Here is a 23464-nt window from a genome sequence, read left to right on the forward strand (position 1 = left end):
CAAGGCAGCTGGACCTGTCATGAGCCTAGCATGACAGCTGGTAATGGTCTGGTCTTGGTCACGGTTGGGAGGATTTATCAACCTAAACAACAACCAGAGACTTTGCAGAGAAAAGCGAATCTGTTCAGGACTGAGCAAGGGGCTATAATCTGAGAGATGCACGCCATGACTGATCACACCCCAGGGGGTCGAGGAAAGTAGAAACTTAAAGGGGAAAAGAGAAGTCCATGGGAGCTGTTTGGAAATGAAGATCAATGGCGCAGAAGAGTATTGCTGATTGGGGGTCATACCCATTGCTAGTTACAGCCCAGCAACTCAGTGTGGCCAGGGAGATGTCTTCATAGGAATATCCCTGGCTTCAGGGTCATGAAGGTTATGGTCCAGACTGGCTGTGACTAGACAGATGCCCTCACAGGCATGGTCTTGATTGCGAGGTTATACTCAGCCGTCTTTTCCAGCAGTTCTTCTCATCGGCAAAATATGCATGAGATTCCCCACTTCATGGCCTCCCAGACGCAAGTGACTCCATTTTAACACCGGCAACTTTCACAGATTACATCCATCCACCAGAGGGATGGATGATGGGGTTGCTTAGGACAACGGGGCCCAGCCCTTCCGAGCAGCCTTCTTTGCTGTTTGGTCTTCCTGTCTTTTCTCTCTCCCTGCATGGCCCTCACCACTCCCTGCCCTCCATCCCCAACAGAAAATTTCACCCTAGCTGTCTCCTAGTTCTCTGAGTCCCTGCCTCAACCCCATCTCCGCTGGAGCATCAAAGCCTGAACAAAAGAGATGAGAAAGGAACTCCAACATCCGTCCTTCCCACGCATGTTGTACTGTTTAGGAATTTCTAAATAATCAGCCAGTATCAACTCACCAGGAAAACAAAATAGTTTGGGGCATGATGGTATCTGTTGCAATCCCAACCTTCAGAAGGCTGAGGCAGGAGGACTATGAATTTGAGGCTAGCCTAGGCTACCTAGCAAGATCCTGTTTAAAAAAAAAAAAAAAACAAAGAAAGAGCTGGATAAAAGAAGAAAAGAAAGTTCATGAACAAATTGAGAGTAAATGCATCAATTTACAGTCCGCGATTAGTCTCAGGAGCATCGCAGAGAAAGCCCTCCAGCTCCCCTTCTTTCGTGGGCTGATTTAGCAGAAATGCAGATACTTGCACTTATTCTCAGCTCCGGAGCTACCTTGTTGCCCAGCAACGAGGAGGGAGGATTTGCTCCTTCATCTTGCTCCCACCTCTAGCTGCATCCTTGGGACTCCAGACCCACTTCTCCTCACCCCATCCCCTGTCCAGTCCTTCCAAACAGCTTTCCTCTTGGTCTAAGCATATCTTGATTGTGGGTAAATCCCTCTCTCCCTCCCTCTCTTCCTCCCCTCCTCCAATCTCTCTTTCTTTTCCTCCTTCCTTCCTTTCGGTACGTATGTATATATGTATTGTGAAATTATCTTCCTTTTGTTTTTAACCTCTTGCCTCTAACTTTTTGTGATTTCCAGCACTGTATAACCAGATGTGTGGCACAGGCCTGTGATTCTCAACACCCTGGGACCGTGGAGGCTGGAGGATCAAGAGCTAAGATCATCCTCAGCTACATATAGAGTTTGAGGCCAGCCTGGGCTACATGAAACTCTGTCTCAAGAAAGAAAAATGTGAGTTTTGCCCTATCTTCTCTCTTATGCATACATCCTATGCATGCACTCTACACTTCCGCTTTCTGCCACAGGAGGAAGCAGCATGAAGCTTCTGTAGATGTAGGCCCCTGGACTTGGACTACTCAGCTCCCAGAACTGTAGGAAATTTCTGTTCTTTATAAATTATTCAGTTTCAAGTGTTGTATTATAGCAGCATAAAATAGATCAAGATCACGGGTTCATCAAGGGCATTGGGTATGTGATAAGTCACTTCAAAGAACATGCTCTCCACATGGCTTCAGGACTGGTTGACACTGCAGAAGCTGTGTTTCTGTCTCTAGCATGGTTAGGAAGTGAGAAAGAGTGAGGCCAGCCATTGGCTTTCCCCACAGTCCTGACTGAGGAACCTACCCCCTCTCACCTCTAGGACATCGGCGCCCCTGTTATAGTCCACACCGGTGACATGCTTCCTCTCCTGACTCTTGCAAACACAAGTACATCAGTTTCATTGCTGCAAAAAAAGATGACCCGCCTCCTCCACTGTGCCCACCGGTGAGCAAATGGGAACAACAGAAGCGAGGCCTCGGCCTCCCCTCCCTTGCCACACCTTTACTGACTCTAGCTTCGTGGGAGACACTGCTTTGACTTTCCAGATGGAAAAATGCATCTCCAAAGAAGATAGGATGAGAAAAAAATGGCCACTGGACATGTACCTCAGCCCACTCCCACTGGGACCCTGTCTTCATTAGCTGTGACCCATTTGTCACCACTACTCAGTCCTTTGAATCCATGGATAATTTTGTGACAATGAGGGGTCCTCTTGTAGAAGGAGTTCAGGTCAGGCCTATTAACTTTATAACAACCATGCTTGCGGGAATGAATCAGGGTCCTATGAGAACTTCATGAATCCCTTCTGTGTGTGGACTTGATTATTTTTGCTGAGTGATGCAGAGGCCACATGCACAAGAACACCACAGAGCATGATCAGGCTGGAAGCAGTTTAGGGAAAACCAAGGATACAAGAAGATCCAGAGTAGAGAAGGGACTGACATTCACAGGCTGTGGGCAGCCACATTCCAGTTCGTTATGAGGAGTATAGTGCCGTAGAATATTATTTTAAGGTGTGTTGCTTTTGTTTATGTTGCATTTGTTTAACTCTGTGAAGCTGTGTTACTGTCCCTGTCTAAAATGCCTGGTGGTCTAATAAAGAGCTAATGGCCAATAGCAAGGCAGGAAAGAGAGATGGGGTTGCTGGCAGGCAGAGAGAATATATAGAAAGAAAAATCTGGGAGGAGAGGAAGATTTAGGAGCGAGAGAAGGAGGAGGACATCAGGGGCCAGCCACCCAGCTACACAGCCAGCCACAGAGTAAGAGTGAAAGTAAGATTACAGTAAAAGAATGGGAAAAGCCCAGAGGCAAAAGGCAGATGGGGATAATTTTAAATGAAGGAAAGCTGGCAAGAAACAAGCCAAGCTAAGGCCAGGCATTTATAAGTAAGAACAAGCCTCCATGTGTGATTTATTTGGGAGCTGGGTGGTGAGCCTCCCAAAGCAGCAACAATAGGTTAAGTATTGGCATCCAAAGCAACCAAACCTCCCGGGCTAGAGCTCTTTGAACTTGAGAGACACATCTGAAGGCTTGTCAGGTTTGAACTTTCGTGTTCTCTTCCGCTTCCCATTTAGTTTCCATAGATCTCTAAGGGAGGTCTTTAGAAAACAAACTTGGTTTTCTGTTACTGTGATAAACACAATGATGAAAAGCAACTTGGAGAGAAAAGGGTTTATTCTGTTTTACAAATCCAGGTAACAAACAGTTCATCACTGAGGGAAGTCAGGACAGGAACTCAAGGCAGGAACTTGGAGGCAGGAACTGACACAGAGACCATAGAGGAGTGCTGCTTACTGGCTTGCTCCCCGTGGCTTGATCAGTTTGCTTCTGTATACACCCTGGACCACCTGCCTGGAGATGGCACCATCCCCAGTTGGCTGGGCCTCCCCATATCAACATTAATCAGGTGAATGTCTCACAGACATGTCCACAGGCCAATCTGATGAAGACAATTACTCAATTTAGATTCCCTCTTTCCAGGTGTGTTGTGTTGAGTTGGCAAAAACTATGATAATTCACCCCTTATCAACTTTCACACACAAACATACACTATTCAGCCACAACCTTTCCTTCCTTGCTTATTCCCCAAATCCCATGTTAATATCACAATATAAAACACAGTCCAATGTTAAAAATCCCAGTTTTACATTTTTTTAACACTTTCAAAGTCCAAGTTTTCTTTAAAATCCAAAGTCTCTTAACTGTGGGATCCTACAAAACAAAAAAAAAAGTTAAATGCCTTCTTACTTCTAGAGAAAAGAACCAGGATACAGTTATGAGCCAATCAAAGCAAAACCCTCATGAAACAGTGTAAAAAGCTAGTGTCCAGTGTCTGGGACTTAATCGTAATCTTTTGGGCTCCAAGGGGCTTGGGAGTTCCACTTCTCTGTCTGCCATCCTCAACAGTAGGCAGTCCTTTCCGAGTAGAGCACCCAGGCTGGGCACGGAGGACAGTCCTTGGGTGGTCTTGGCATGTGTAGTGCCAAGGGTGGAAGCCAGCAGCTGTTCAGCCCACTTAGCATTTTTTCATGGAAGAAGAGGGAGTGGAGGACAGCAGCGATATCCCAGGCACACTGGATGCACACCTAGATTTGGGACTCAAAGGGACAAGTGCCATTTGTGTCATTCATAACTGTTTCAATTGCAAACAATGACACTCCAGTTCAAAATGCTTGTCAGTGGGAAAAAGGGGGGAGGGGAACCAGGAGGGACTTACTGGCTTGTGTAATGGGAACTTCCAGGGGAATCCTGGGCTGCAGGCATAGCTGGACCCATGGGATGGGCAGCCTGCTGCTCAATAGCTCCAGGGAAGGCTATGATTGGCCCAGCTTCAGTGGTCCCTTCTCATCCCAAGGAAGTGAGTTCTCTAATGGCCTGTTCTGAATCAAATGTCAAACCCTGCAGCTAGAGTCGGGTGAGCCCTGATGAGGGGAATGCAGAAGGAATCTGCTGAAGAAGGGGGTCGGATGAGACGTGTGAACCTTCAACACAACACCACCTACTAGCTGGGTCCCAACTAGGCTTCAAGTCTTTAAAGGTCAAGACTCTTGCTTGGGTTGAAATTCTTTCAGAGGTTGGATGTCTCTTCTCTGGAACCATTTCTCTCCCCAGCTGGAGCATCAGGCTCAGCAAGTCTGCAGGGGCATATTAAAGCATAAAAGGCACAGAAACAAAATTGAAAACAGAATTTATGGCCCTTTTTCAGACCAATATCCTAAAGCTGACCAAAACAACCAATCAGATAGAGTTCCCTAAATTGCAGAAGAAATTTAATGGGCACTTATATTAAACTACACACAGACAGGAGAGTCCAGTCATTTCTTAGCTCCCCGGGGAAGGGATGAAGAATGTCTCGAAGACTTCACTTGAGATAGAGAGATGAGACATACTTGCCAACAGCCAGCTCATCTCTTCCTTATTCCTGCTAATCTCATGGATGCTCATCTGTCATGGGGTCCTCAAGCCACCTCAGGAGGCCCGTGTTGCAGCAGAAATTTTCCGATGAAACTCAAGAACTCCTGTTCCTGAGTTTAGAGGTGTAGTTGGTAGGACACTTATCTAGGACACATACCTTATCCATGATGTCCCATTCTTGTGTGATAGGATGATGTTATTTTTTCTTTCAGCTGTATGGAATGGGAGCAGTCGTCAGAGCTGCTCACTAACCCTGCAATATATGCACATATACATGAGTGTACATGTACACACCACGCAAATCCTCTCCAAGAGTGCTGAGGGAAGACCCCAAACTGTAGACCTTTCACCCAGAAAGCTCAATGCATTCTATGGGACTGGGGATGACTTCCTACAATGGTGAGTCCCATCCTTTGCCCACCCATCCATTCTCCAATTTTCCTTGCCAACAGGACTCTGGTTGTGTCTGGATAGCAACATAGTCAGTGTGGTGGTTCATCTTTGTTATTGTCTTCCTTAGGGTTACTATTGCTACGATGAAACACCATGACCAAAACAACGTGGAGAGGAAAGGGTTCATTTGGCCTACACTTCCACATCATAGCCCATCACTAAAGGAAGTCGGGACAGGAACTTAGAAGGCTGGGAACCTGGAGGCAGGAGCTGATGCGGAGGCCACAGTGTTCTGCTTACTGGTTTGCTCCTCATGGCTTGTTCACCCTGCTTTCTTACAGAACCCAAGACCGCCAGCCCAGAGATGGTACCATCCACAATAGCCTGGGCTCTCCCCCATCAATCACTAATTAAGAAAATGTCCTACAGGCTTGCCTACAATCTGATCTTATGGAGGCATTTTCCTAATTGAGGTTCTGTCCTCTCAGATGACTTTAACTTGTGTCAAGTTGACCCAGAACTATCTAGCACACTTATCAACCTGACCAGTTTTAGAATCACCATTAAAATACATCTGAATGTATATGTCTGAGAGGGCATTTTCAGAGAGGTTCAAACAGGGAGAGAAGACATATCCTGAATGTGAGCATCAGCATGCCATGGGCTTCTCCCAGACCAAGACAAAAGGAGAAAGTATGCAGAACACAAGCATCCCCCTCCACCCCCTCTCTGCTTCCCAGTTGCAGAAGCGATGTGATCAGCTGCCTCGGGCTCTGACTTGCCAGCCTTCCTGCCATGATGGACTGGAACTCCAACTCTGAGCCCAAAAAAACTTCTCCTTCCTCAAGTTCCCTCTGTCAGGTGTTTTGACATAGCAAGAAGGAAAGTAAGTAGTAAAATTATCAGCCTCGAAAAAATCATGTGTCCCTCTACCAGCGACTGGGTTTAGAAACAAGCATGTGACCAGTTCTGGCCAATAAAATATAAGGATACATTGTGTAGAAAACTGCATTGATTTTCCTTTCGGATTGGAGGGGAGGTGTCCCTTTTATGCTGTCCCCTTTCCCTCAGTTGTGTGTGCATGCTACGATACAGAGCAGGGAACAAGGGGGGCTAACAGAGGAATACGAACAAATACAATCGTGTATATTTATGAAAATGTCATGATGAAATTAATTATTCTGTATGCTAAATACTTGAATGAAAATTTGAAAAGTGACCTGGTGGGCATTATTCCCTACGTCTCTTCTGCTGCAAACCGAGCCCATACGAGTGAGCATCCCATTCCCCATGCCCTACCCAGTAGAAATGCCTCTTCTCATGGGATGGCACTGGGCAGCAGGGAGTGAATGGGACATCCAGACAGACCCAGACGTGGGTGGCCCCTCGCTGGAACACTTCTCTGCCTGTGCCTGCCTGCCTTGCCCCTGAAATGAGAAGTCATGGTGTAATCAAGCACCTCCCAGGGAGGACTCATGGATACTGAGGCTCCATGCCTGGCCTGGAGTAAGGACTCCACAAATACAGAGTTTATCTCTCTTACCTCAAAGGTCCAGTGATTGCAGTTTTCAGATCCGATGTCTCTACCTGAGATCTGGTAAGTGGACTTTAGGGACTAGCTGACATGAGTGATTGAAAGATCAGAATGGCTCAGAAACATTGCGTTCCATCATTTCCAAGCACCAGACGAGATACACCTAGCACCCATCATAAATAAAAGATGCTATTTCCTTAAAGCCTTTTGAAAGCAGGCATCACATCACAAAAGCGTTCTGAGCGCCCAGGGAAGTCAGCCGCGACGCCTACTTGTTTCCGCTGTCTCTTAGCATTTGAAATCATCATCGTTACCGTCTGCTGCCGGGATACCTTCCGACCCCGGGCTGGGCTACAGAATCAACGTTTCTGACAAAGCTCCTCAGGTCGTCTACCGAGGGCTACATTTTGAAATGTGACTTAGGCTTTCATTATTATTATTATTATTTTGCTCTTGTAGATACATATAAATTTAGAAACCAAAAGAACACTTTCATTTATATTCTGCGACTCCTGCAGGGGAGGCAAGAAGAAGCTTTTTGATACGTGTTGCACTTGTAGGTTTAAATGTCCCTTTTTCTTTGCAGATATGATGGAATGTAACATTTACCAGCAGCCGAGGATCCCTGAAGTGCCACCAGCAGCGACATATTCTCTAGGTTGGAGATATCTGTTCAGGGGCCAGTGAGGCCAGCTCGCCATTCCTGCCCCCTCCCCTCAAGAATGAACCAATTAGAAAATTGTCAAAGCCAGTGGTCCTCCCTTCTGAGACTGTCAATCAAAACTGTTAAGGGTGTCTCTGGTGGGCCATTATGTTCTCCCAGGGTCCAGGTGTTGTTTGTCTGTCCCATGTTTCTGGGAGTCCTGAGAATTGAAACCCTGCATCATTTACCTATATGTACCCCAAATCCAGCAGATTTATATATTTATTCACGATTTATATAATGTAGTAAATGTAGTGGACAACCCTAAGTGTGATGGGTTATTTGGGATGTCTTCTTGACTGACTTGAGGAATGCCAAGGAAGCTGGGAAGCACGCTTCAGTGTGTGACAGTGAACGTTTCCAAAGAAGACTGGCATGTGGGTCATCAGACCGAGTGAAGAAGATGCCTCCTGAATATGGGTGGGTCACCATTCGGTTTGCAGGGTTGAGGAGGGGGGGTCCCCTGACAGAACAGAACAATGGAAGGAGAGAGCTTCTCTGCTTGTGCCTCTCTTCACAGCCCTTTCCTTCCTTCCTTCCTTCCTTCCTTCCTTCCTTCCTTCCTTCCTTCCTTCCTTCCTTCCTCCCTCCCTCCCTCCCTCCCTCCCTCCTTCTGGCCCTTCCTTCCAGACCAGGCATGTTTCTCATGTTGCAGCCCTTGAATATCAGCGTCCAGGGTCTCTGGCCCTTGGACTTGCTCTTGGGTCTTTGGCCTTACACTGGGACCACATCATTGGTCTGTGCGGTTCTGAGGTTTGCTACTTCTGGCACCGGGCTCCACCCCACAGCCCTCAGAAGATGGCTTTCCATGGACCTCAGCATTTATCAGGTGACAAAAATCTAATCCCTGCCCTCACGGTACACATGTATCTGCTCTTGGTTTTGTTTCTCTGGAGAACCTGAGTCACACTGACGACTCCCTATAATCTTTTCTTAAATATTCTCGATGTGTTTTACACAGCCTCTACTCTGTGAGTGCTACCCTCCAAGTGACTGCCTTTCCCAGCAGGCTGGTGGATTCCCATCAGACACTGCATGGAGTTTGTGGTAGACGACTAGGTAGGATCTAAGAATGTCGGGCCAGGCAAGGCAAATATCTGCACAGAGAATGTCTGAGCCTCTGCAATAACATGGTTCTGGAGCCTCAACCTACTGAGTCATATATGTGTGTGTGTGTGTGTGTGTGTGTGTGTGTGTGTGTGTGTGTATGCTAGATTTATTTATTTTATGCTATGCGTATGGGTATTATGCCTGAATGTGCACCATGTGCATGCCTCGTGCCTGCAGAGGTCAGAAGAGGGTGTGGAAGCCCCTGAAACTGGAGTTGTAGATGGTTGTGAGCCACCTTGTGGGTGCTGGGAACCCAACCTGGGTCCTCAGCAAGAGCAACAAGGGTTCTTAATGGCTGTACCATGTCTCCAGCCCCCATGTCTTTTTCTCTTCTTTTCTTAAAAGATTTGTTTTATTTTGTGTGTGTATTTGACTTCATGTATGTAAGTGTACTGTGTGTGTGCCTGGTACTGGAGGAATCCAGAAGAGGGTGCCAGATCCCCTGGAACTGGAGTCATGGATGGTTATGAGTCACAATGTGGGTGCTGGGAACCAAACCTGGGTTCTCTGCAAGAGCAGCAGGTACTGATAAACACTGAGCCATCTCTTTTAATATCCTTTGTAGGACTATAGTATCTAGATTTTGTAGATTTCATTAGTTCATCTTCTTCTTCCCAAACCAAATCCAATAGATTCCGGCAAGCTCTAACCAGGCCCTTAGCTGGTATCCATGGTCCAAAAAATGACTTCTGCATGAACAGGTCTAGGTTTGTAGAACTCAAAAATTCATATAACCGAAAGGTTCCCTTAAGAAGAAGAATATGAAATTATTCTATTAGCTTTCCTGGAACTGCAATACTAATAGATGCCTGAAATTATCAGGTTTCAAAAGAGAAAATCGGGGTGGAGAGACGGCTTAGCAGGTAAGAGCACTTGCCATGGAGACCTGACAACATGAGTTCGAGGCCTCAGTGATTGTCACTGAGCCCACTTGGAAGTGTTTCTCCTCCAAGGGAGCCTTTGGATTCCGCCCCAGCCCCAGCCAGCACCTAGTGTAGCCTTGGGAGCCAGAGACCCAGAGTCAGAAGTCATTTAAAAACACACCCGGGTTTCCAGCCTGGAGAAGCTGTGGGATAATACACGCTTTTTAATTTTTTAAAAAGCATTATGGTAATCTGTGGCCTGAGCTCTGTCTTGTTAAGTTTCAAGGTTTCCCTTTGGATTCTAGGGGTTAAATTTGTGCCTCCCTTAGCAGGGCCCGAGAACATATGAGAACGTCATCTTTTTGGAGAGAGTGCTTTTGCATAAGAGATCATCTCCTTTTTAAAGTATTCTCAAGGGTTTAAAAGTACACTCTGAGCTCATTGGGGATGAGGAACCCATGCACAAGGAAATGTCATTTGCCGACACTCTCTTTCTCCATGCCCTTAAGGAACTTGGTGTAAGGGAGAGGGTAGCCTTTGCTTTATGTGCCAATGACTCTGTCTTCCAACCCCACCCCCAAGGCCTTTAAGGGACTAAGGAAGGTCTAGACTGACCTCAGAAGGTACCACAGGAAGACACCTTCTTCTCACCTATCATATGGGACCGTGGTATGACCAACTACTGGACAAACCAGATCTAGTTGGAGTAATTTTTGCATTTCAAGTTCACAAATGTATCCAAGAGTGGCAGTGGGGGGTGGTGGTGGTGGTGGACGGTTTCACTAAGTATGTCAAAGTTCAAGTTCATCTTTGGTGGAGAAGAGTTCTGCAGTTACTGACCTGCTAGTGATGTCTTTCTCATCTCAGGGATGAGAACTTGGAGAGGATTTTGCATTTACTGTCCAACAATATCTTATAAAATCATTTACCCTTCAGCATTGTTTTAATATCATAAGTTCTCTAGAGATCATGTAAAATACATGGAAGGGTATTATTTTAGGTTATATGTGAATATTAGATCATTTTGTAAGGTCCTGGAAGACTCTCTCTATATCTATCTATATCTATCTATATCTATAGATATATAGATATAGATAGATATAGATACAGAGATATAGATACAGAGATATAGATACAGAGATATAGCTATAGATATCCACATGCACGCACACACACACACACAGTCTCCTAAAGCCCCACAGATATTTATGAATGTGGAGGTCAAAAACCATGATATTCCATATATCTGGTGTGTGTGTATGGATGCATGCCACAGCGTGAATATGGAGGTAAGAGGACAACCTTTGAAACTGCGAGAACCTAAGTTATGTTTTAAGTTTTAATTATTGTCCCTAAGACATCCATAAAACAAAAGTGTCTTTAACCTATAAGCCCCTTGTGCAAGGATAGCTACTTCCTGAAATACTGGAGGCTTTTGTTTATAGAAGATAACAAGCCACATGTTTTCACTCCCCTAGTCAAGTTTGTTTGACCCATCTGCACCAGATGTGCTTGATCACGTGTGGGCGGGAGGTTCATCGGCAGGAAATACGTCAGGATGTTTGCTTGCCCCCGATTGGACCTGGTGGGAAATGCATAGCCTTGTAGGTTTTCCTTTATAAGTCTCTGCAAAATGTGTCTCGTGGCCATTTTCTGGGAACCCTGGAATGGTCCTGGCCAGAATCCATCATCCTGGCCAGGATTTAATTAAAGCTTGCTTCAAATTTTGACTCAAAATTGTGGTAGTGGTCTTATTCTCAAGCAGTGGGTTTAACAGTTCTTGAACCTGGGACAATGGTTGAGATGTCCATCAACATATCAAAGCTGACACTGGCTGCCAGGTTCCCCCAGCATCCTTCAGTCTTTACCTGTTACAGGGCCCTCCTGGCTGGCATACCCCGCACCCTACCCTGAACTCTCCAGCCCAGGTATTGGGCTGGGCTTCCCTCCCCGCGGCTCCTCTGGCCCCTATGAAACTCAGCCATTTTGGCTCTGCCTGGCTTGGCCCAGGCTCCCTCTCTTAGTTGGCAGCTCCTCTCCCCTCTTCCCTCCCCGCTCTCCTCACATGAGCGAGCTCAGGGTCGTGTTCACTCTGGACTCTTCCGGATGTCTCTGTCTCTGTCTCTGCCTATGCTCTCTCTTTTACCTAGAATTAACTTTCTCCTCCACCATACCTAGGAGCAGTTATGTCCTTTCCTTTCTATTTCTTTTTTCAGTCAGAAGTCAGTTCTCTTTTTCTACCCTGTGTGCCCTGGTGGAGAACTCAGGTTGTCAGGTTTGGCAAACAAGGGCCTTCACCTACTGAGCCATCTGGCCTCACCCAAAGCCGCTACTTTTGACAATAGGAATGTGACTCCAAGCTGCCTAGCGGGCAAGGAAGGCAAGGAAATGGTCTCCCTCCTAGAGCCTGAGGGAGTGGCCCTCCTAATGCCTGACCACTCCACCAAAATGCTTTGAAATTTCGGATCCCCCAAACTGCAGGAGAATCTATGTGCATTATTTTCAGCCACCAAGATCGTGATAGTTTGTGGATGGGGGCTTCCTGACGTTTCTGGGTAGCTGAGGAGGAGCCAGCAATGCAGATGTGAGGAGATCTGGCAGAGTTGGCTGGGGCATCAGGCTCTGCTGGGGCATCAGGCTCAGATCTGAGGGAGTGTGCTGGGGCATCAGGCTCAGATCTGGGGGAGTGTGCTGGGGCATCAGGCTCAGATCTGGGGGAGTGTGCTGGGGCATCAGGCTCAGATCTGGGGCATCAGGCTCGGCTGGGGCATCAGGCTCAGATCTGGGGGAGTGTGCTGGGGCATCAGGCTTAGATCCGGGGCAGTGTGCTGGGGCATCAGGCTTAGAATACTACCCATCTGTAGTCTTGCTTGGTAAACATGGTGGTCAGCCCTCCCTGCTTAGATACCAGTCCCTAGGCCAACCATGAAGCCTGCCTGGTGCCTCAGGCCACACCAGTGGCCTCAGGCACCTTTGCAAGCTCCCCACTGAGCTCCCACAAACCCAGAATTTCAGTTGTTGATCACCTACTTCTAGCCCAGCCACTTTGGTCTCAGAAAAGTGGATCCCTGCTCTACCATCCTGTAGCCGAGTCTCACTCTGTCCAACAAAGTCTATATCCATGACAACTTTTTTCATGTGAGGGTAGCTCCCTTAAGTCCCCCAATAAACTGTCCTTTTACTGTGGTTAATAATTCTATATTAATTCCACCACCACCCCGCCCTGTGAGGTCTGTCTCCTGATTAGATCCAGCATACCATGTATGATTCCATGATCAACTTTTAAGTCAAATCTGTATTACTATTTTCCCACCACAATCTAGAAAGTCAACAAAACAATATCTAAGCCTTCACTTGTAGTGTTGGCCAATCTCCATGGTGTAAATATCCCTTTCACTGCCAATTTCCAGCTACCAACCCATCACAGAACATGGGTTTAGAATGGTCTTGTGGCCATTATCTCCAGTTTCTGTTGAATTGACATAATACACAGATACAGGCCCTAAGCATAAGTAATTTTTTAAAAATGTGGTCAAAATAATTAGGAAGTGTTTGTTTTCATAGTGTTTGTTTTCATCTAACATTCTTAATTGCAAGTTCACATAATTAACTGCATGTGTATAACAACTGGTTCACAAAATTCCAGACCACTTGAGAGTTGGCTCCCCTTGAGCTACACAAACCAGCTGTAGGCCGGCCCTGGGACAGAGGCCTTGGGCAACATGCCAAGGATTCTGAGCATGTTTCCAGCCACAGCTAACCTCTGCAGGGCACAAAGCAGGCCTTCTGATGCCCCCCCGCCCCCCCCCCCCCCCCCGGTGGAACCTGGGCCAGGAGGAGCCTCTATTGAATACATCTGTCTCTTGGGTCTTCCCCTGTGACCGTATCTACCTCCCATCCAGCCTGGCAGCAGCTGCACTCCTGGACAGCAGTGTTACCATACTCTGTGCATCTTAGAGCAATGAGTGCCTTGGTGGCCACTGTTTTGCTCCCAAGTGTGGTTGGTAAAGATGATTGTTAGCAGGCGACCATACCTAGGTATGCAAAGCCCTCACCTCACTATTGGCTGGCAAAGGGACTCTGAGCCAACCATGCACCACCCATGCATGCTCAGTGCATCAGGGGTCCAGTGAGGGTGGGACCACAAGGAAGCAAGGACAGGGCCTGAGAGCTGAAGCAGCCCTCCTGGGGCCCATTGCACAGTCCCTGGGAAAGCCTATTCCTGGGAACCAGCAGCGGGTCCAGATCACAGGACGATATCAGATAGCCTAGCCTTCCCCCACAGAAAACAAAATGCAGGCAAGCCATCTGATCTTACTCTTGCAAGTTTCCCAGGGACTGAAGAGCCTCTAACATCTAACTCCAGATGAGCTATTCCCTCATAGAGATAGAAACATGCCCTGTGCCCACCCCTATAACCTTCTAGGGCATCCTTGTGGCCAGCTGGCTGGGAACAGAGCTGAGATGCCTTGGTTGAGGTTCCCTGTCTGCTGCCTGCTTGGATCCTGGGCTGTCCAAGGAATTAAGCTACACTGAACCCCACAAACACCATCCAGGGTCCAGCTTGGGCAGGGTCAGTGAGAAGGTGGCCTTGGCCTGGCTGTGCCTTGGCAAGGCACTAGGGAAAGGTTCTGAGAAAGTGATCCCTGAGCATGCCTGTGAGGTTACCTCAGAAGAACACAGGCAGAGACCCTAGAGATTTGTAGTTAGTGTCCCTCACCCCAACCCCAGGCCCTGGTCACTGCCAAGATGGTCCCCTTCTCCCTGCTACCCCTTTCCTTCCTGCTTCCCCGCTCCTGGTGCTGGGGCCCATCCTAGGGTGAGTAGTCCAGGCCTTAGCAAACACCACACTACGCCATGTCCTCAAAGGAACAAGGCCTTCCTTTGGCAAATCAAACCCAGGAGGACCTGGAGGGGACGTAGGGGAAGGTCTCAGAAGAGACTCCCCTGCCCCAGACTTGCCCTGGCTTCTAGGCACCCCCTCTCTGCCCTGTCCCCACCACCCCTGTCTCCTGGCCTCATCCTAAGCCCCCCCCCTCAACACTTCTCTAAAACCTCATCTGGTTTAGTCTGAGAAAGCTGGACCGGCAGGAATAGCCGGATTGTGGGATCCTGCTGGCCAGGGAGCCTCCTGTATAACCAGCTCTTCCTCTTTTCACCTCGGCCTTGATCCCAAGTGTGGCCAAGTCACCGGTCCACACACAGACTTGTTAGCCAATGAGCCTTTTCTTGGTCTCGTGAGTGAAAGACAGATGAAAGGATGAAGATCAAGTCCGAGTCACCGGAAGGTTATTTAGGAGGGATGGACAGAAATGTACCAGTGCACACACTGGTGTACAGCCCTACGTGAATGTGTGTGTGCACATGGATGTCTATGTAGCTATACATATCCATACATGTATGCTTGGGGGAGGGGCACTGGCTTATTCTCGGGCACTTGGGATGTCCTGAAGAGGCCCAGGAATACCCAGGCTTAGGTGCCTGCAGCAAGGACCCTAGATCTAGGACACTCAGATTGCCACAAATACTCTGCTCCCGGCAACCTGTCCTTCCAGCTGCCGGTCTACAACAGCACCCAGTCTGTGTCCAGTTCCCAGCATAGTGCCTTCCCCCAGTTCCCAGGGCGCTGCTTCCCTTCCAGGCTCTTGGCAATTGTTTAGGATCAGGCATTGGTGAGGCCTCGTGTGGTTAACCATGGCTGCAATCAGAGAAAATGTGTTGCTTGTGGTACAATGCGCATGCTGACCGACCTTCCACTCTCTAGGAGGTAGGACTCCATCTGGCGCTACTCAACACGTTCCGCTGGCAACTCCGCAGCTCATCATCATTAGTGTTTCTTTAGGCAGCTCACTCCGGCTACCTCAAGTACAGACCGGCCTTGCCCACCCTGATTAAGACCAAATTAGTGAAGCAGCACTTCACTCTATGGGGCTGGCCACAGGAAGCCAGGAAGCCAGGCCTACCAATGAGCCCAGACTAGTGATATCAACATAGTGCTAGTTACCAGCAAGTGAGTTGGGGAGTTACGCTCAGGACTCTCACTGATAGGTCTGTACCCGTGTCCAAATGAGTAAGCACGGGATTTTTATCCCAGCAACGTGACCTCTAATTACATGCCCAGACAAGACTGGTTAAATGAGTCAGGAAAAACTGGAAAGCCTCCACACCCATTAGAAAGAGCAACTTCCTAGTGAAAGCATGGAGAGTGGGTGCTGGGACCAATTACACTCCTGAAGGGAGCCCGGCAAGCGATTACAGCGCACAGCAGACTGTGATGAGGTCCATGGTCCTGCAGCGGCCACCACACTGCTTGGGACAGAGCTGAGGGCCTGCTATGGCTTGACTTTGGTTTGTGCCCCAGGCCCATGAAATGTCTCCTGTGTGGTAAAGGCTTGATTGTAAGATACTCCGTGCTAGTGAAACGTGACCGGATGTGGAAGGTAGAAGCCTCAGCAGGAAGTCTTTAATTACTGGGTGTGTAGTGGTTCTCTTGGGACTGTCTGGTAATTCCCATGAAAGGATTGTTATAAAAATTTGAGTTTGAGCTGGGGCAGTGGTGGCACACGCCTTTAATCCCAGCACTCAGGAGGCAGAGGCGGATGGACCTCTGAGTTCGAGGCCAGCCTGGATAGGGATACACAGAGAAAGCCTGTCTTGGAAGAGGGGGAAAAAAAGGGTAAACTATTAGCCGGGAAGTGGTGGCACACATCTTTAATCCCAGCACTCGGGAGGCAGAGGCAGGTGGATTTCTGTGAGTTTGGGTCCACCCTGGTCTACAAAGCAAGTTCTAGAACAGCCAGGGTGGTTACACAGAAAAACCCTCTCTGAAGACAACAGCATCATCACCACCAACAACAAAATACACCAAACAAACAAACAAACAAAATGTCTGAGTTTGGCGTCACTCATCTCTCTGCTCCCGACTCTAGTTGGTGAGTGGCCCGGTTTGCTTCCTTTGCTGTGGTAAAACACTGGCCAAAACAACCTGGGAGGAAAGGGCTTCTTCGGCTCACAGGTTACAGTCCATCATGGAGGGAACCCAAGGCAGGAACTGAAGCAGAGACCATGGAGGAACACTGCTGACTGGCTTGCTCTAGCTGCCCTGCCCTGCCTGTTTTCTTATACAGCCCAGGACCACCTGCTTGGGAGTGGCACTGCCCACCACGTGGGTCCTCCCACGTCAATATTTAATCAAGAAAATGGCCCCCCACACATGCCCGTGGACCATTGTGATGGGGCATTCTTAAACCGATGCTCCCAATCCTCAAGCGACTGAAGGTTGTATCACATTCCTATTCCTTTATTCCTGCCTAAATGAGCACCTCTGCCCAGCTGCTGTGTCTACAGGGCCACAGGACTAAAATGGAGAGCAGATAGAAACTTACAGCACAGCGAAGCTGTCCTCACTAGTGCCATTGGCAGCAAGGTTCTCACCAGAACCGAGCCAATGTACGTACCACGTCCTGAACTTCCAGGACTGTGTACTAAGCAAATCCTTCCCCCTTATAAGTGAATCACTTTGTAATAGCAAAGAGCAGTCGGTTGTTAGAGTGTGGCGCACCCTGAGCACACTGGGCTATACATCTAAGTACTGCTCCATCGATGGAGACCCGTTAACAGGGCCCTAAACTTCCTGGAACCCTTTGAGGAGGGTGAGTCTAGGCAGGCTGCTGGGGAGAGACAGGCTTTTGTTCAGAAACGTTGGAAACCACGTGACAGGAGCTCTAAGATAAGATCTTTCCTCCCACGCTAGGGAGTGGAGAAAGGGGTCACCTGCCTACCTCTCCCCACCCCTACCCCACATCAAGCCCCGTGAAGAAGCCTATGGGAAGAGTCCTACCACCTCCCAAGACAGGAAGAAGAGCCGTGAGGAGGCCCAGGGAGCTCATGGTGTAGACGATGGGGGTGGCTGGGAGTAGAGACGCGCCATAGAGGAATAGCCTACTTGTCCCAAAGCAGGACGGAGGAGATGCTGCCCATAGGCCCTGAGTTCAGGTCATCTTGAGCAGACAGATCCCGCTCCAGAGGACACCTGCAGACCCGGGGGACAGCAGCAAGGGGTCATGTGAGCTGTGGCAGCTCCTGCGGGTACAAGAGAGAGGTTTTTGCATCCCGAAAGTCTACCACGGAAGAACTGGTTTTGAGCATCTGGTGGAAGAGGTTGCCATGTCTGTGGCTTCTTGGGCAGGGCAGGGCAGGGCAAGAACAACTAATGGACAGGGAGGAAGAGGATGGACAGGAAGAGGACGGACAGGAAGAGGGAAGAAGCAAAGGCAGAGATGCAAAGGGGGCGTGAGAGTCAGGAGGGGCGGAGGAAGACACGGGGATGGATACGGGAAAACTGAGTGTCCTGGAGAACGAAAGAGCCTTTCTTAGGGAACGAGGTTCCTGCCAACTCAATGGCCACCAAAGCCATCCTGAGCTAGTGATACTCAGGGTATTATCTTGTGATTTCATGTGAAAAATGAAATTCATGAATGGCAGAGAATGGGTTTGGGAGGAATTTATCATAGATTCATAGGTGAGAGTTAAGAGGAGGTGCCTGTACAGTGGGGAGAAAATAGGGTACCTTCTAACTGCTCTTTAAAGGACTTAGGACAGAAACTGGGGTGAGGTATGGACATGATCCAGTCAGTCCAGTTGGCCCAGAGGTGCCCAGGTACCTGCTCTCAGTCTTTGTCCTGTGGCCGTGTGGATGCAGCCTCTGGGCAGAAGTGCATGTGCATGAGTTAACAAGGAAGTGGGGACTAGATCTCTCTGCTGGTATTCCTCCAGGAGGGACACTCTTGACCTCCTGCTTTGACGGTCTGTGTTAGTTGCTTTTCTGTTGCCATGACAACACACCACCACCAAGGCAGCTTATAGAAGGAAGGGTTGATTCGGGCCTATGGTGCCAGACGGTTAGAATCCATCACCATCACGGCAGGGAAGTGTGAGCAGCAAGCTCACATCCTGACCTGCACACAGGAAGCAGAGTGAGCTGGCAATGGCGTGAGGTGTTGAAACCTCCAAGCCCATCCATGTAGCTCCTCCAGCAAAGCCACACCTCCTAGGCTTCCCCAAACAGTGCCACCAACTGGGAACTAAGTATTCAAATGCCAGAGCCTATGGGGGACGTTCTTGTTCAAAGCACCACAGGATCCTTGCCCTGCCGGACCAGTTTCTACCATCTGATGCCATCGGGATGAAGATACAGGGATACAGAACGAAGGACCACGGGATGAGGGAGTAGGGGAGGAGGAACACAGGGTACAGGATTCAGTTGGGAAGATGAGGCAGGGGGAGGATAAGAAGAAATAGGTATGGCGGGTGTGACCATGGGGCACAGGGATGAGGGCTGGAAGAATGGAGGAGGAGAGACCCAGGAAACAGTGACGAGGGTTAGAGGAGAGAGGGGTGCGGAGATGAGGTCTTCCCTTAGACCCCCAGTTAGATTCTGACAATAGATTTCAGATTGGTGTAAAGTACTCTGCCCTGTGGACAACACCAGCTGTGTGTGCTGCAGCCAGGGCAGAGGTGGTCCTGGAGAGCCCTGCAGAGGGGCTTTGGGCTGTGTAGGGACATGCTGACAGGGATAGAAAGGTGAGCCCTCCTACCCCAGAAGCGGTCTGCACCGACAACCTCAGCGACTGCTTTGTTCTATTGGCTGAGTCCCGGTGGTCTTTAGAATCCCCGCGACCTGGCTGGGAGAGAGCGTTGTAGGATTTTCACAAGCTAACCCTGTCCCCAGCCTCATTTTCTTAGTATTTTTTTCACACGCTTATCATGTCGTCAGCCTTATCGTCCAAGCATTTTTCATGTGCTTATCATGTCTTCAGTCTCATTTTCTTGGAAAAAGCAGTGGGCAGAGGTTAATTGTGGGCGAGAAGACCGCCTCCGGTGAGCAGGCGTATAAGCAGCCTGGGAGATACCGCTCGGAAAACCCTGGTGCTTTCAAAAGGCAGTTGAGTTAGTTCTGCACTGTGTGGGGCTATAACCTCTCCAGCTCTGCCTGGGCAGCTCAGCCCATTGCTTATCCTTCTAGGCCCCATCAGAAGATTCAGAATCCTAAAGGCTGTGGGCATCGTAGTCTGGGGGCGGGGGAAAGGCTTTTTGGTCTTTGGTTGAGTTCCATGAGCAGCCATACACCCTTCTATATGCTACGCTTTGATGTGGCATTTCCTCTGCTTTGGTCTTCATAAAATTTCAACACAGCAGAAACCTTTTCCCTGCCAGTCACCCCACCTTTCCACCTGCTCTCCTATCTGGCTACTCTGAGACCTGCCTCGGACAGCTCACCTCTTCTAATCCCTTAGTCTGGCCTTCCTGCACCCCACCAGACCACCCCAGCAGCTCATGACAGTGTCCTGAAGAACACCATGCCCATTCAGTCCCGGGTGCCTTGCAGTCAGATGGGCATGTGTCCTGCTACAAAGTGGCTCGATGGAGGCAGTATATGACCCTGGAGGGCTCAAGAAGTGGGTGCAGTGACCTTCAGAGGCTTCAGGAGCAGAAACATGGAGGAGGGAGCAGCTCTACAGGGCAGGAAAGACAGTGCAAGAGGAGTCTGTAGACTTGAGCCCACACTGCCATGGGTGGTGGCATTGATGACCCACCCACACTGCCATGGGTGGTGGCATTGATGACCCACCCACACTGACATGGGTGGTGGCATTGATGACCCACCCACACTAACATGGGTGGTGGCATTGATGATCCACCCACACTAACATGGGTGGTGGCATTGATGACCCACCCACACTGCCATGGGTGGTGGCATTGATGACCCACCCACACTGACATGGGTGGCGGCATTGATGACCCACCCACACTGACATGGGTGGTGGCATTGATGACCCACCCACAGAGCACCTTCCCTTTAGGGACAGGAGGCTGGAGAGTGGACAAACCTGCCTGGGGTGCACCCTGGCTCTGGGACCCACTGAGTGGGACACTCTGACTTTAGCCTGGAATCTTGACTGAAATCACCCAAAGATGTATAAATGGCGCTAGAGGCAAAACCAGGGTTCTAACCACACACCCTTAGTTATGTCAATTAGTGTACTCACACTCTTCGGCTTTGGGGTGTCCACAAATGTTAGCCAGATGCACCACTCACCAGAACCCCGTTTTCTCACTCAGTCTGCCTAGCCACCAGACTCTCTGCAGGCTGCATAAAGCAAGTGTAGGAAAGCAGTTTGCTTTTTGCTTTGTTTGGTTTTTGTTTTTATTTTGTATTTTTTTGGTCTCAAAACAGAACTCTACTGTCCAAAATGCTAGGGAAGCCAGGTTTTAAACAGACACTAGCCAAACCTGGCACAGCCACTTAACATTTTGAAGAATATAGTATGAGGCAACCTGCCGGGTTTCATGTACTGCCTCTGGGATCCCATGTCACATATGTGGCACTGGAGCTGCACTTCAGTGTGCTCGGGCCACTCAGGGGACACAGTGGCACCTGGCTGTCATAAGGAACTCTCGTCTCAAGCCGTCTACCTATTCTCACTTTCCCTGCCCTCTTCCTGTTTCACACGTTTTTAAAAGATTTATTTTATTTTTAGGTGTGTGTGTGTGTGTGTGTGTGTGTGTGTGTGTGTGTGTGTGTGTAACAGGATGTACATGAGAGTGCTCACAGAGTCTAGAATAGGGCATCAGATCCCCTGGAGCTAGCATTCCAACTGGCTGTAGGCCACCTGATGTGGGTGCTGGGAATGGAACCCAGGGCTCTGCAGAAGCAGTATGTGCTTTCAACCTCTGAGTCATTTCTCCAACCACTGTCACCAACAAATTACAAAGTAGACCCTGGAAGCCACGTTTATCATGCGCATGGTTCCCTGACTGGTCACATCAGAGGCCCAGTATCTCACTTGCCACACGGAGACATGGTGTCTGGGTGGAGTCATGTGTGTGCCTAGTGTGAGAATGGGTGTGCATGTGAGCCAAGGCATACGACATCATGACACAGGACAGGTGATATCCCCTTATTCTATATCCACCTAGATGTGTGGTCAGCAGACACAACTGGATCCATTAGTTGCAGGATGAACAGCTTTGGCTCTGGAGTCTGTCTCCTCAGATTAAACACCCGAAAGGAGAGCTTAAGGAAAGAGGGCGTTTACCACAATGGCATCTCATTAATTCAGTCCTGCCAGGGAATGGCAATTATCTCTGAAATCATTCTAACTTTCAAATTAGTATTTTTATCAGAAAGAAATTAACCTTAACTAAACTATTGAAAACACAATTTCATTTTCCTCCCTGCCCCTTGGTCCTCCTTGGAAAGCTGGGCTGTTCCCTGGGGTATGATGAGGATGACTTAAGTGTGACCATCTGGTTCCCACAAAAAGGCTCCAGGTGGCTGCATCTGTCAGCCTCACATATCGGTTCTCATTTTAATGGTCAGCTGGAACTGTGACCACAGCCATTTACAAACATCCAAGAGGGTCAGTTATAACAAAATTGCCGAGGTGAGCGTCGCCGTAATCAATTGAATTGTTTTGGTGCAGCTGACAGGCAATTAGTCTTGTAATCCATCAGTTTAGGTTTGCAGGAGCTGCGAGAGTGGCTGGAGCTGGGATCGAGGAGGAGGCGGGGTGCCTCATGGGAAGGCAGCGTCTTCCAGCTCTGGCCGGGTTTACATGCCATTGCCTTCTAGACCATTCAGGCTCCTGGAGCTTCTGAAGGGCTTGCCTCACTATAATCCACAGAGGGTCAAGGGGCAAACCCTTGTTGCCTTGTTTGGGGCACTCGCTCACTGGCAGCCTTTGGACTCCCCTAAATTCCAGGCCTGGGGTACCTGCAACAGGCAGTCATTCTTATTCATGGAAACCCTAGCATTGCCCTGCTCTGTGTCTAGGGCCATGCCCACAAGGCGGAGAGCTATCTCAGTCCTCAGCCTGATTCTCCCGCAGAATCTCAAGAATCAGGAGGCAATGCTGAGGTGACTGTTGTCACCCTGGAGGGTACTGTAAGCCATGTCACCCTGGAGGGTACTGTAAGCCATGTCACCCTGGAGGGTACTGTAAGCCATGAGCAGAGACAGTCGTCACTGATACGAATGGGCACTCCTTCAGTTTGTAAATTAGAGTGGGTTATGGACACTGTGTCGGGGTTTTATGTAGTCTTGTTGAATGCTTACATCAACCCCTGAGCTGGCTCATCCCTAGTTCGCAGAGGAAGAGACTGAGGCCCCGAGTAATTAAAGATCACTGTCATGTCTTTGAAAGCTCGGGATCTTCTTTGCTTTCCTCCATTGCCCCCCCCCCCCCCCCGCCTCCTGGTCAGGTTGACACACCCACTAAGTTTCTGACTTCACTTCAAGAGAGAGGGGCTGGGGGATAGGGTAAACTGCAACCTCTTGGGCACACCTTTAATCCCAGCCTTTGGGAGGCCGAGGCAGGTGGATCTCTGTGAGTTCAAGGCCAACCTGGTCTATACAGCGAGTTCCAGGACAGTGAAGGCTACATAGAAAGACTCTGTTGCTGTGGGATGCCCTTCTACATGCTGTGAATATGTGTTGCTCTCATTGGTTGATAGCAAAGCTGTTTGGCCAGCGGCGGGGGACAGGATAAGGTTAGGTGGAATATCAAACTAGGCTCAGAGGAAGAGGGGTGGGTCCAGACAGATGCCGCAGCAGGGAGCCACCCAAGAAGCAGGATGTTCGAGGACAGGTAAGCCACAGACTGCATGGCAATAAATAGATGAATAGAAATGGTTTAATTT

At 48.9% G+C, this 23464-nt stretch overlaps 2 long non-coding RNA genes across 4 annotated transcripts; one reads left to right on the forward strand and one right to left on the reverse strand.

The window, feature by feature from the left end:
- Positions 1–1226: 1226 nt before the first annotated feature.
- Positions 1227–8008, forward strand: LOC128125371 (uncharacterized). 3 transcript variants are annotated; one of them, XR_008223148.1, is made up of 5 exons: positions 1227–1346; positions 1504–1656; positions 5373–5559; positions 5681–7150; positions 7674–8008. It is a non-coding gene; the product is annotated as an uncharacterized LOC128125371 (long non-coding RNA). The 3 variants fall into 3 exon arrangements; XR_008223150.1 differs by having other exon boundaries at positions 5681–6439; XR_008223149.1 differs by lacking the exon at positions 7674–8008 and having other exon boundaries at positions 1227–1350; positions 5681–6860.
- On the reverse strand, positions 2077–7203 carry LOC128095147 (uncharacterized). The gene is made up of 3 exons (XR_008213167.1): positions 7097–7203; positions 6853–6980; positions 2077–5413 (listed from the first exon to the last, which is right to left on the reverse strand). It is a non-coding gene; the product is annotated as an uncharacterized LOC128095147 (long non-coding RNA).
- Positions 8009–23464: the final 15456 nt, after the last annotated feature.

The sequence above is a fragment of the Peromyscus californicus genome, unplaced genomic scaffold (genome assembly GCF_007827085.1).
Source record: "Peromyscus californicus insignis strain IS unplaced genomic scaffold, ASM782708v3 Scaffold_4__1_contigs__length_199733344, whole genome shotgun sequence".
Classification (NCBI taxonomy): Eukaryota; Metazoa; Chordata; class Mammalia; order Rodentia; family Cricetidae; genus Peromyscus; species Peromyscus californicus.